The sequence below is a fragment of the Sminthopsis crassicaudata genome, chromosome 2 (genome assembly GCF_048593235.1).
Source record: "Sminthopsis crassicaudata isolate SCR6 chromosome 2, ASM4859323v1, whole genome shotgun sequence".
Classification (NCBI taxonomy): domain Eukaryota; kingdom Metazoa; phylum Chordata; class Mammalia; order Dasyuromorphia; family Dasyuridae; genus Sminthopsis; species Sminthopsis crassicaudata.
In genome coordinates this window covers 155,095,298-155,107,445 of record NC_133618.1, presented here as the reverse complement: position 1 = coordinate 155,107,445, position 12,148 = coordinate 155,095,298, and the positions used below count along the sequence as shown (strand labels likewise).

At 33.8% G+C, this 12,148-nt stretch overlaps 1 long non-coding RNA gene across 1 annotated transcript; it reads right to left on the bottom strand.

Annotated features, from left to right (window-relative positions):
- Positions 1-240: 240 nt before the first annotated feature.
- Positions 241-10,261, bottom strand: LOC141553293 (uncharacterized). The gene is made up of 3 exons (XR_012485377.1): positions 9,953-10,261; positions 9,146-9,194; positions 241-1,306 (listed from the first exon to the last, which is right to left on the bottom strand). It is a non-coding gene; the product is annotated as an uncharacterized LOC141553293 (long non-coding RNA).
- Positions 10,262-12,148: the final 1,887 nt, after the last annotated feature.

Below are 12,148 nucleotides of genomic sequence, written 5' to 3'. Positions count from 1 at the left end.
AAAATGAAACAGATCTTACTCTCAAAAACCTTACATTCTACTGGAGTAATACTTATATGGAGTTTCTGGAATATTTCATGTATTTTTCTACATTATAATGCTTAATATTATTGGAAGATTTAAAAAGGCTTCATATTGTAAAATATTGGATGAATACACAAATATTGTGAACAGAGCATTTATCAAAATGAATATTCAACAAAAATTAAACAATATGAAATTTTACCTTGACAAGTGCCACTGATACAACATCAAAAACAAAAGAAGTAGAACAGTTACCATGAAGAATTCAACCCAGTAATCAAATCTACTTGGGAGATCATCTTGAGAATGTAAGCAGAGCCTGTGTCAGAACCATTCTAGCTTGGAAGAACTTTCTGGACTTATATTCCATTGGCATAACCTTCAAGAAATTGGGTCAGCTCCAAAGTACAATGAGCAGACTAAAAAAACTATAAAAAAGTGAAATTTGTAATGAGGGCAGAATAATTTTGCTGTTAAGATGCTATTGTCCATAGCTACATGCACTAGTTTATCTCCTGACAAAACATTTATTTGTAAAACTGATTTATTTGACACTGGCAGAGAATATTTGAATCAGTGCCACTGTGTATTGATGCCAATGATCTGAACCATAAATGGTTGGCTCAGTTTGCTAGAACAGGGAGAGGATTTCAATCATAAGGCTAGTCTCTAAGAAGACCAGTTAGTTTTGCTTTCTTTATTGATGTAGACCACATTCGTATTCTTTGCCAGTCATGTCAAAAATAGGTACCATAGGAAAGAATATGTATAATTTAAGTAAATACATCCCAACTAAGGGGAAAATAATTCAGGGAACATATAACCTTTACTGAAGATGAATGAATACATATGTAGATAGAACATTTAGTGTATGCTATATGCCAATTACTTGGCTAAATACTAATGATATAAACATAAAAATTAAATTTCTCCCCTCAAGGAGATTGTCTCAAGGGATCCAAATTTCCAGGGGGTATAAATGATCAGTGAGTGAAGTCCTGGAAGTGGAAGTGTGTAGAAATTTAATGCCTGGTGAGATAAGGGGAAATGCTCAAGTATTGGAGCCAAGAATCCAGTAATATAGTCCAAACTTCTTATCGGTTGGAAAAAATCAGAAAGTAGGATCAAGTTGAAGATACTAAAAGCATCATCTTTTATATGTGTAGGACACTTTATTGCACAATATTTCTCATGACATCATTTATCTTTTTCTTCCTCCTCTTCCTCCTTCTCCTTCTTCTCCTTTTTCTTCTCCACATCATATCATCCATAAGAATATAGTCTATGGGGGGGGGGGGAGAAATTAAATTATTCAGATTTGGCAGAATAGACCCCCCCCCAAAAAAAATACCAGATATGTAATCAGAAGACCTGAATTTGAGGCTTTTCTCTTTCATATCCTAGTTATATGGACCTACATTCTCAAACCTATCATTAGTTAGAAGGATGTTTTACACAAGCATGTAAAGACTTCTCTTGGTGGAATGGGTTGGTGAGAACAATTTGTTCTAACCACCATGAAGATGGCTGCAGCAGGTACTGTGAAGCACTTAGATCTTAATCTCCAGTTGTCCTGACTTTTGTCCTTCCACTGGACTTGGATTACCCTACATGAGAATGAAGCTAAAGACTTTGTGCCTCACTTAAATCTAATTCATACACAAGTCAAGACTACATGTAATGTCATTGGTCCTCTTCAAAATGAAGAACAACAACGTGTGGATTTAGGCAAATTTCTTCATCTCCCAGGGCTAATTTCTTCATTTGTTATATATTTACCCTATGTACCACAAATGTTTAATGTGAAACTAAAATGAGAATGTATATAAAACTCTTTATGTTATAGTTATAAACCACTTTATCAAAAGCAAACTATTATTATTCAGCTACTGTTATTAAATAATTTTATATTATGTTGCATTCATGAGGGAGTGCTTGCCATTGCACTCTGGAGTTTTAAGAAACAGGAAAACATAAATATTAAATGTAGTTTATTCCTCATCTTAAATTACCTTTCTAAAGTAAGACTGTTCAGTCTTGAGGGATATAAAAAGGAGAAAACAACTGCTGTCTTTAGAATATTTATGGCCATATAAAGAGGGGGACAACAGTTTTTAGATATGACATTTTCTATGTACATTATATGTATATTATCAAAATATCAGGCTGTTTCTGCTATATATTCTAGTGTTTAAAGGAAACAAAAAGCACAGTGATATGCTGTCTCCACCCTTTGTCAGTAGTCAGGTCTAAGAGCTTTGTTTACTCTGTATATCTTAGCTGAGAGGGAGGCATAAGTGGTTTGAAAGAAAAAAAAAAAATCTACCAAAAATTAAAAAAAGAATTCCTTTTCCTCCCTGGCAATCCAAGTGTGCTTCCTATCTCTTTGTACCCTACCATTCACTAAATAAGCATTATGTTAGAACAAAGAAACAAGAACTCCATTCTGTTCTACTGTCTCAGGATTAATTATAGGATTTAGAATTGGAAGGAAATATAAGAAGAGGGGAGAAAGTGTAGAGAAAAGGGTGGGGGGGGAGAGGCCAACTCATTCATTTTCTAGTTGAGGAAACTAAGCCCCAGAAAATAGAAATGACTTTTCCAAAAATCATGCTATAATAAGTGAGAAAACCTAGATGTGAACCTTGATGGTTGAAGAAATGGTTGGAAAATAGTATTGAAACATCTTTAAGTGTTTTGATGTATAGCAAGCTAAAAATGACTCAATGGTTCAATATGACAGTCAAAAAAGTAACTGGGACTGTATGATGCTTTAAGAAAGTGTTAGCTTCCAGAAAAGGGAAGCAATGATCTTCATATTTTGTTTTAGTAAGACCACAGCTAAGGTCTTGATGTGATTTGAATGGTCTCAATTTCTGGTGGTCAAGAGGTTAGTGGCAATAAGAGAGTTATTAAATATCCCCTATAGAACAGCCACAGGTTTAGGAGTTAAAGAATTCACTCATTCCTGAATTATTAGTTGCAAAATGAAAGTTTATTGTTGGATAGAAATCGGTTTACAAGGGACTGACTTCTATAGTGACAGAGATCTAGCTGGCAGGGTCTTAGTAAAAAAGTTCACAAGCCATCTGCAAAGACCTTAGTTGAGTGAAGCTGTTATATTGGGTATCTTGGTTGGGGCTGGGACAGCCTGAGCTGATCAGACCTGGATTCTTGGTGAGGGCTGATCAGATTAGGATACCTCAATTGAATGAGAATTAAGAATTTCTATGAGAGTTGATTAGCTCCTGAACAGTATTGCTTCTCTTATCCGTATTGACTCCTTGGAGCCTGAGAGATCCTAATCTCTGAGATCAGTAAAAGGGATACAATCTTTAAGAGTGATAATCTTAAAGGGAACACTTCCCCTCCCCCTTCAGTATGGTGGTTTGTTCTGGGCACATACTTTTGGGAAGGACTTTGATAATCTGGAGGGTTTATCCAGAAGAATAGATGAAGCAGAGAAGATGGTAGGGTAAGATGAACAAAGATGGTAGGGTAAGAGGAAGCATAATAGCACAACTCTTTCCTATAATTATTCCAGCAAAGATGGTGAAAGAGCACTAGAAGAAATCCTTATCAAAAATTCTAAGAAAAAATCATAGTGAATCATTTTATTATTACAGATAAGAATGAGGAAATAGACACTGAAGGACAGCGTCTATCCAGAAATATTCCATCTAGAGCCTTCCAATGTGGAAACTGAACTGAGATCTTCAAATTGACAGTAGGGTAAAAAAACCAAACAAACAAAAAAACCCAACACTTCTGTATCCAGCAGGGTTGGGCCTGACAGGAACAAGGAGCAAGAACAGTTGCCAACTGACATTTTTATTGTTTATACCCCACAATGGATCTTATATATCATTCTGATTAAAGAAAGCCTAAGATAAGAAGTCACAGATCTAAGGCTATACATTAGATAAGTGACAATATAGGCTAGCAGAAGCTGTATAATTCTGACCATGAAACAGGGTCTTGTATTTAACTCCCAGTACTCTCTGAGACCTGAAAATGAGTAAGTAAGCAGGGTCATAGTACCAAAATGGATTTACAGTTTCAATGCTCTTAACTTGAAAAGTATTCCAGTTAAATGAAGGGGCCTGGAGCCAGCAATGGTTTACTGGAACTCCAACCAAGGTTAAGCCTTACAATTATATCACTAAACCCAAACTGGAGTCAGAAGTGCATGAAGCTCAGACCAAAATAACAGCAACCAAATTTCTGCTTTGAAGGGACTACTTTAAATAAACCCAAAGTGTTCAGGTACGAATCCTTATTTGTTCTACAACACAGCACCTAATACTCTGAGAAAGAAGTAGGAAGACCCCAGAATATACAAAAGAAGTCCAAGCAAGGTTCAGACATTCTTTCCAGAAATGTGAACAGCATGTTTCTTATACAACATCTCAATTCAGAAAATGAGGCTGAAAGAAACAAACAAAAAAAAATACTTAAAGTATGAATATGATAACAGATCCAGAACAGGGTGATTCCAAACACTTACAAGTGTAAGGCCTCAAAGAAAAGGACAGTGGGACACAAATTATACTAGAAGTGATGGAAGTAATGAAGCAAGAATATAACATTTTTAAAGGGTTTTACATATGCAGTGAGAGTACTATGAAAAAGAATTTTTAAAAGATATAAGAACAATGGAGGAAAAACTTGGAAGACCAATAGATTAATAAAGGAATCACAAAACCTGATGTAAGGATCAATTATATTGAAAATTAGATGCCAGCAAACAATCAATGTCAATAATTTGGTCTCAATTGCTCTGCCTCTTTGAAAACCAGCCTGCTCTTCTGGTAATTCTCAGTTAACATATTGCTGTTTTAAACACAATCTTGCTGGCATGTGAAATGGATGAAATTATTTAGTAATTTGAACATTCCATAACATTGCCCTTCTTTGTGATTGGGATGTAAACTGACTTTTTCCAATCCAGTGACAACTGCTGTGTTTGCCAATGTTGCTATCATATTAAGTGCAACACTTTAACAATATCATCTTTTAGGATTTTAAATAGCTCAGCTATAATTCCATCACCTCCACTAACCCTATTGTTCTGATGTCCAATTGATCTTATTTGCCAAATTATTTGGCTCCAGATCAATAGCCACACTATCATGGTTATTGGTGTTATTAAGGTGTCTCATATAGTTCTTTTGTATATTCTTGCCACTTTTTCTTATCTCTTCTGCTTCTGTTAAGTTCCTACCATGTTAGGATTACAAGGTGAGAACTCAGGTTGTCTGGACAGTTCTCTGATGTTAGGATTACAAGGTGAGAACTCAGGTTGTCTAGACAGTTTTCTGGCTCAGAATTCACACCTTTAGTTCAGGCCTTTAGGGGGAGTTTACACCTTTGAACTTCTGAGAAGGAGTTTACATATTTAAAGGAGTTTACACCTTTAAAAGGAGTTCTTAAAAGGAGCAAGTTCATTGTTTGAAGTAATTTTCCCACAAGCCCCTGAGTTCTCACATGCCCCTTTAAAAGGAGCAAGTTCATTGGTTGAAGTATTTTCTCACAAGCCCTGTTGAGTTCTCACTACAATCTCTTCGAGGATAAAAGAGGAGGGCAGGAGGGAAAGGAGTTAGTCTGGGACAGAGTTGGGACAGCAGGCTGGAAGGAGAGAGTCTGGTTGGGAGATTGAGTTGAGAGGGCAGTCCCCAAGGATAACTTAGAGAGGACCAGACCTTTACAATTCTGGGCCTTTACAATTTGGTGCCCACAACATGGGGCAAGGACTTTTGCTTATCCTGACAAGGACTTATTTTGAGCCCTTCAGAGGAGCTAGCCCAGACCTTCACATTACCACTTGTGTCTTTTATCAAAGTCATTTTTTTGCATGAAACATTGTCTTTATATATACATATACATATATATATATATACACACACATATATATATATGTGTGTGTGTGTGTGTGTGTGTGTGTGTGTGTGTGTGTGTGTGTGTGTGTATCTTAAAGAACAATTCAATAATTTATTAAATGGGAGAGATTTACTGGGACCAAATGGATTCATGGTTTGGTCCCAGGGCTGAAAGAGACTATCATCTCAAAGAATTCAGCCCTGAATGTCCTATAACAAGATTCTTTTATAGGGTAACAAGAACAATGACATAATGGGGGAGGTACCTGGATGGGGATGACCTAAGGGAGGAGGAACCTAGGATGAGGATGACATAGTGGAGGCAGGCATAATGGAGGGAGGTACTGGAGAGAGGCTCCTGATATTCTAATGATGTCTAAAATGGATAAAGACCTTTATCCCATCAAACATTAAGAGGGAATAAGTATAGCCTAAGGTCTAAGATATAAGATCTTTATCTTAACATTAAGGGGGAATGGTTATAACTTGAAGAAGAGTAACTTTAGGACAATTAGGGAAACTAAGTCAGGACATTAAAAGAGAACTGTGGCACAACATTCCATACTCTCTCTCTTGTAGCTATTCAAATCATTGAATTAACTTCCTCTAGAAGGTTTTAGCACCATAATTTTGACCAACCCTATATAAATAAACCAAATAAAATCAAAATAAAGCTAGAACAATGACTTATGGACAGGAGAAGTCTCTCACTGATAACCCCAGAGTTAATCAGCAATACACAAAGCTCATCATTGCAATCATATCAGGCCCTCTGTACTTGGGGAGAATAACTGTGAGTTAGATCTGTGGTCATTTGTGCTTGACTCAGCCTCTGCTTACAGAGCAGCAGAACTCATGTCTTGATATTTCTAATTTTCTTGATGCCTTGTCTTTCCCAAACTATTGTTTTCCTCTATTTCTTTTCTCCTCATATAAAAATCTCTTATCTCTCCTTACTATTCTCTGAATTCTGCAATTAGTTAGACATATCTTTACCTTTCTACTTTTTCTTTTCCTTTCTTTCTTTCTTCAGCTATTTAGAAAGCCTCAACTGACAGCTATTTTGCTTTCTTGCCTTCTTTTTTCTTTTTCTTTATTGTTGTTGGTATCTCCTGTAAAATGATGTGAGCCTCAATCCATAGTTCTTCAAACACCTAATCTATCAGATGTAATTCTTAATTCTATTCATCCCTTCCACTTCATATTCATAAATGATTTTATATAATTCATGCCTACTTAGTCTTATGATTTTTCCCAACTTTCTGCAATTTCAATCTGAATTTCCAAAAAAGAAGTGCATAATTTTATCCATTGTCAATTCCAAGTTATAACTGATTGTGTAGAGTTTCTTCACTTTTGAATACAAATTATATAATCAATCTGATTTCCATATTGACCATTTGGTGACACCCATATATAGAGTCACTTTTTGAGTTGTTGAAAAATAAGGTTTGTTATGATCAGTGAGTTATTTTGCCAAAATTCTATTAATTTCTGTCCAGATTCATTTTGTACTTCAAGATCAAACTGTCCTGTTATTTCAATTATTTTTTGATGTCCTATTTTGGCATTCCAATTGCCTATAATGAATGTGACATCTTTTTTTTTTTTTTTTTTTTTGAAGATGTTGACCTCTTCAGCATCAATGGTTGTACCATAATCTTGTATTACTGTGAAGTTGAATGGTTTGCCTTCAAACAGATATTAATTAGTCATTTTAAAAATTACAAACCAGTACTGCTTTTCTTATCCTTTTATTGACTATGACAGTTATTCCCTTTCTTGCCCACAATAGTATATATAGTGATGACCTGAATAAAATTCACCCCTTCTCACCCACTGAAATTCATTGAGATTCAAGACGTCAATGTTTATTTTTCCATTTGTTTTTTACCACATTCAACTTATCTTGATTCATAGATCTTACATTATATGTTCCTAAACAATATTTGTGTTTTTAGCATTGGTCTTTCTTTTTGTCACAAGACATATCCATATCTAACTTCCTTTTGGCTTTTGCCTACCCATTTAATTAGTGCTGAACCTACTTATAGTTGTCCTCTGCTCTTTTGACTTGAGGGACTTATTTTCTGATTTCATCTCATATCTTATCATTTTGTTACAGTTCATGGAGTTTTCCTGGCAAAGATACTAAAGAGGTTTTTTGTTTCCTTTTCCAGTAGATCACTTTTTGTCATAACTCTCCACCAGGACATGTCTGTCTTGAGTCATAGCAAAGCTCATAGTTTCATTCAATTAAACAAGTCCTATGCCACAAAGATAAAAGTCAGAGAGAAACTATCACAGAATTGGAGCATTCAAGTAGAAAACAATACAAAAAAAGGAGAAAGGGATGAGGGGAGAGGATAACATCTGAATCTAACTTTCTTATGTAATAGGTCAAAGAGGGCTATAATATACACAGATGCAGTAATAAACAAAATAAACTCTAACCTCAGAAAGTTAAATTACAAAGAAGAGTTTAAAAAGAAAGGGTAAGAACTTGAGATCAACACTTGGGTGAGAGAAAGGGAAGAAAAGTAAGAGAGTAGAAGCAGACTGAATTAAGCAGAGGGCAGTGGTGCTGAGCAGACTCCTTTCTGACCATCTCCACTTTTTGTTTAGTCTTATTCTTCCTCTTGCAGCCAACATAGCTAAAGGAAACTTTATGTTCATATTTGTTGCCAGTTTCCCCAGAGTTAGACTTTTTTTCTCCTTGATGCTCATATATTTTGTATAATTTTGTATTTATTTATGTACATAAATGGGATAGCATCTAAATACTTAAAGGAATAGCTAACTGAGATATAAAAAGAAATGTACATTAAAAGTACAATATAAGAAGACTTCAGTCTTTTTTCTTTAGACCCAGAAAATCTAAACAAAAAATTAACAAGTTAGGTTCTTGAATGGAATTTTAGAAAATCTAAATATGAGAGATTTCTGTCAATTACTAAATGAAATTAGAAAGAAGTCTATATATATATATTTATCAGTTATGCAAAGTTTCTTTATAAAAATGAATGGGTACTAGAGTACAATACCTTATAAAGAAAAATATACATATTAAGGCAAAAATTTATATGCTATACTGTAATAAAATATATTTAATAAAGAATATTGAAGAAATGAGTAAAACTAGAAATAAATAATTTGTTCCTAAAGAATTGGTGAGTTAAATAATAAATCATAAGAAACTTACTAATTTTCTTAAAGAGAATGATAATAAGTAAATAACATACCTAAATCTGTTGAATTCAGCTAAGGCAACTTTTAGGAGTAAATTCATATCTTCAAATATATATATGCAAAACAGAGAAATAATAAGTTAATGAATTGAGCATGCAACTAAACAAACAAAAGTTTTCTTAACAAATATCAGATTTCAAATCCTTCTTAAACATCAGAAGAGAAATTCTTAAAAATCAAACAAGAGATTAGCAAAATTGAAAGAAAACAAATTATTATCAAATTAATTAATAAAAGTAGCAACCAAATAGTTTTGATGAAAAAATATACAAAAACTAGATTAATCATCAGCTAATTCAATTTACAAATTTTTAGAAAACAGAAAACAAAGTAATAACTTCAAAAATAAAAAGGAAAATTCAAATTGAAAGAAAAAATAGAAACTATTTTATTCAATTACATACAAATAAAATTGACTAGTTAAATAAAATAGATATTTACATAAATGTAAAATTCCCCAACTATTAGGAAAAGAAATAGAAAATTGAAATAGCCTAATTTCATAAATAAGAAATTGAACATGTCATGAATAAGATTCAAAAGGTAAAAAAGTTAAACTGCATGACTACAAAAGAAAATTATCATTCAAAAAACAATTCTAATATCATTATAATAATTTTAGTATTCTAATATCTGAACTTAACTTTTTGTTTGAAAAGATAGAAATATAAGGAATCCTACTAAATTTTTTTCTTGTGAGTCAAATGTTACCTTAATTTTTAAGCCATGGAGTATCAAAATCAAGAAAGAAAATTATAGACTCAAATTCACAAATACCATTAATGAAAAAGAAAGCTTACATAAAATATTAGTACAAACAATGGCAGTATAAATCTGTAGTCTCTGCTTCTAGGAAGAGTAAGGTTGGTAAATTGCTTGAGATTATAAAGTCTGAGATGCTGGGTGTTAAGCTGATTAAATATCTATGCTAAATCCAGGACAAATATGATGAGACCACTGGAGGTAAGAGCCATCTGATTAAGTTTGATCATCCCAGGACAGAAACATAGAAAGTCAAATCTCTCATGTTGCTCAACTATGGGATCAGATCCGTGGGTACATAATAATAGCAGCTACTATCCTGGGTTGTTAAGGATCAAAAGAGATAATAATTGTAAAGCACTTAGCATATTGCCTGGCACAGTATGTGCTATGTCAATGCTAGTTGTATTGTTTTGTTTTTTGAGCACATGAAGGGCAAGATGGCCTCTATTTATTTGAGAGAACTTTGATTTTAAGACAAACCCAATAACAAGCATTGGTGAGATAGTCTAATCTAAATAGATGGATATGTATGCAAGTTGATTGTTCTTAAAAAGCAACAAAGTGACATCATTATATTAGAGAAAGTTAGTGTGTCTGACTGTAGCTGATCAAATGAATACAATCTCAGAGTGTTTTGTAACAAGTTGGACAAAAATAATTCCTATGAACATTTGGATTGGATTCTCTAACTTCACAATCTTGCATTTCTTCTGAATTAATTTAATTCTGCTTTGCTCATGGAGCACTGCACCTTCTCTTATGAAGGCATGCCATGATGGGTGATCCTGTACCAGTGTCTCCCATGTCATACAATCAGTTCTAAAGTTCTTAAGAGCAACCTTGAAAATGTCCTTGAATCACTCTTTATGACTACCTTATGAGTGTTTGCCCTGTGTATGTTCTTTATAAAATAGTCTTTTTGGCAAACATACATTTGGCATTCAAACAATGTGATCAGCCAACAGAGTTATGCTCTTTTCAACAGAGTTTGAATGTTTGGCAATTTTGTTCAACAAAGGACCTTACTGTCTGATATCTTATTTTGGCAGGTGATCTTAAGAATTTTCCTAAGACAATTCAAATGGAAGCAATTCAGTTTTTTAGTATGGCACTGGTATACTGTTTAGGTTTCACAGGCATGCTACAATGATCTCAGCACAATGGCTCTATAGACCTTCAGTTTGATAGTCTAATACCTCTTCTGTCTTACACTTTCCTTTAGAGTTTCCCCAAAAGCAATACATGTGTCAACCTCATTATCTATCTATCTATCTATCTATCTATCTATCTATCTATCTATCTATCTATCTATCTATCTATCTATTTATATATATTCCTAGAAAGTACACTGCCAACATAAATGAATCCACAACATTCAAAACTTCTCCATTTGCTGTAATAAGTAGTTCCACATATAGATGGTGTAGTGCTGTCTAATGGAGTACCTAGACTCTCTTGGTGTAAATTGTTAGGCCCAAATGTGCACAAATAGCAGAGGATCTTTCCCTACTTTGTTGTATCTCAAGATCTGAAGCTGCATTGTGAGCACAATTTTCTGCAAACAAAAAATCATGCACCATCACTCCCAAAACCATAGTTTGGCTCATAGCCTTTTCAAATTGATGAATTTACCATCAGGACTATTGGAGCCATATTGATTAGTGAAAAAGACATGCTCATAGAGTGGCTGAATATTTCCATAGTGTATGAACACACCATAGTCACCCAATGCTGAAGCCATTCAGCCTCAGGTTGAAATCAATAACTGCCTAGCTAAAGTTCCAATTGAAGAAAAGATTTTGAATGCCAGAGTCCTCCTTAAAATAGGCTGATCCTACACCTGGAAGGAAGTCATCTACTGAGAGTCAGTGTGGCTTCAGAAAGGGCTGAAGAGTAGTCAACATGGCATCAAAGTCAGTTACTATATTGGTGATAAATGAATATTTTTTTTTATTTATATAAGCATATTCTGTACATATACATATATAAATATTTTATATTATATCAATATAAACCTATATTATATATGTGTTCATAAATATATATTTGCACACACACACACACACACACACACACACATATATATATATATATAAATAAAGAGAGAGAGAAGCTACTAGCAAAGATTATATGCTATAACTAAGTTGGATTTATTTGAAGAATACAGAATTGGTTAAATGTTAGGAAAACAATAAACATAATAGATCCTATTAGTAGTGAGAAAACCAAAA